The sequence below is a fragment of the Pteropus alecto genome, unplaced genomic scaffold, assembly GCF_000325575.1.
Source record: "Pteropus alecto unplaced genomic scaffold, ASM32557v1 scaffold101, whole genome shotgun sequence".
NCBI classification, from domain to species: domain Eukaryota; kingdom Metazoa; phylum Chordata; class Mammalia; order Chiroptera; family Pteropodidae; genus Pteropus; species Pteropus alecto.
This window is the reverse complement of record NW_006432945.1, coordinates 12,486,742-12,488,734: the sequence shown is the minus strand read 5'-3', so window position 1 is coordinate 12,488,734 and position 1,993 is coordinate 12,486,742.

The following is a 1,993-nucleotide window of genomic DNA, read 5'->3' as shown; positions in this document are numbered from 1 at the left end:
TGCCCACCTGGGGGCCACTGGGGACGACTTATGGAACAGAGAGCTGAGCATGTGAGCTTGGAACTCGGAAGAGAAGTTGTCGACTAGAAATTAATATTCGAGAGTAAAAAGGGTATTACCTGTCACTTTCTCCAGTTTACAAAGAGCTTTCTTAGGCTTTATGGCTGCCCATGGGTCAGACAGAGCAGGAGCAGGGTTTCGTTTCGGATTTGTTGTTTTTACAGATGGAGAGACAGAGAGTCAGAGAGGTTACTGAAAGATTTAAGTTCATACAACTAAGTGCAGGTTTGGTTCGGAATCCCGGTTTCCTTGCCCCAAGCGTCACGTGGGATATGCTGCCCACTATGGGGTGTTCAGCCCGCTGGGCCCCAAGTGGACCCAGACCCAGTCGAAATGCGGAAGAAGAATGTCTTTTTACCCGTTTATGTTGCAAGGTGCTTGTTGGTTTCCTCGTGGCCTCCTTGGTAACCGATGGTAGGAAAACAGAGAAGACCTTCTAGAGCATCCTCCCACGGCCCGCTGCCCGTGCCAGGCCCTGAGTATAAGCAGATGCCCCAGCACATGCCAGTTTGGCCAGCTGGCCCGAGACATCTGGCCAGGCTGCCTGCTCCCTAATGGCTTCCCCAGGGACAGTCCTGGAGAGAGACTTTGGAGCTCTGGTTTGCATTGACTGACAAACTTAAATGACAGGGTGAGTCACCTGTCAGCTGGCAGACTCGCGGCCCTTAGTTTCAGGCCAACCAGATGATGAGGGGCTCAGGCTGGGGAAGAGGGTAGAGAGAAAGTTTTCCACGTATAAATAGCTTCAGGGCATCTCAGAACCGGCTTTGGGTCATCTCTTTTTAATGTCACCCCAGGAAGACCCCTGATTCTGGACCCTTTGCATTTTTAGGTTGCCCAGGGGTTGGCTCAGAGATAAAAGGGGGTGGTGACGAGAATCTTTTGATCGCATCATGGTCCATGCCCATGTGTGTGCCTTGGGTGTCTGGGTCTGCTACAGGGTAAGACCAGGTTAGCAAATAATGGTTCTTTTCAAGTCTGCTAGTCTGAGCCTGCCTGGGCCTGAGTGCACACTTTCGGTCAGAATCCAGTCTGGTGGCCAACGCACCATGAGGCCTGCATGATTTTCTGCATTCAGCTCCTTCCTGATGATCTCTTTTTCTTTCTTTGATTAGTTTTGTTGGTTCTCAGGCTCAAAAGGGTCCCGGAAGGCCCAAGACATTCACCGTAGCATTCCTTCCTGTAGGCTGTCCGGCCTAATTGCAAATCGGTCTAGTATTGAGGAACTCTCACCATCTCTCAGGGCTATGCAATTTATATCTGGGCTTCCTGGTCTTAGTGAAGCAAATAATACCCGCATAGCTACTAATGTCATTGTTTTATCCAGTGAATATTTATTGAACACCTGTTCTGTGCCAAGCACTAAGAGTACAGCAGTGAACCAAACCAAGCCCCCGTCTTCACGGAGCTCGAAAGGAGTTGAAGGAGATGAACACCATACCCAGAAAGAACCCTGTCTGCCGGTGAAGACCGCGCTACCAGGAACAGGCGTGTAAGGGGAGTAGGGCGCGGCCAGGCGGGGGAGGCCTGGTTTATACGGGGAATGCCCGCGTGTGCTTTCTGCAGATGTGCAGGAGGTGAGGGTGAGTGAGCCCAATGAGTGAGTGCCTGCGGGGTGAGCGAGCCAGCACAGAGAGCAGCGAGGATGGGGTGCGAGAGACCTCGGGGTGTCTGCGGAAGAGCACCAAGGCCAGTGTGGCTGGAGCAGAGGGAGGGAGGGAGGTGACGGCAGAGACGGATGGGGGACCAGGAGGTGCGCGGAGGGCCTCCGCGGCCGCGCGATGGCTCCGGCCTTTACTCAGGGGGAAAGCATTTCCTGCTCCTGGTTCTCTCTGCTTGTGGGTGACCCATCGCACCTCCATAACTCACACCCATCATCCTACTTCCCGTTTGCTCTGCTGTCATCCTAGCTCAGGCCGCAATCGCCTCCTCC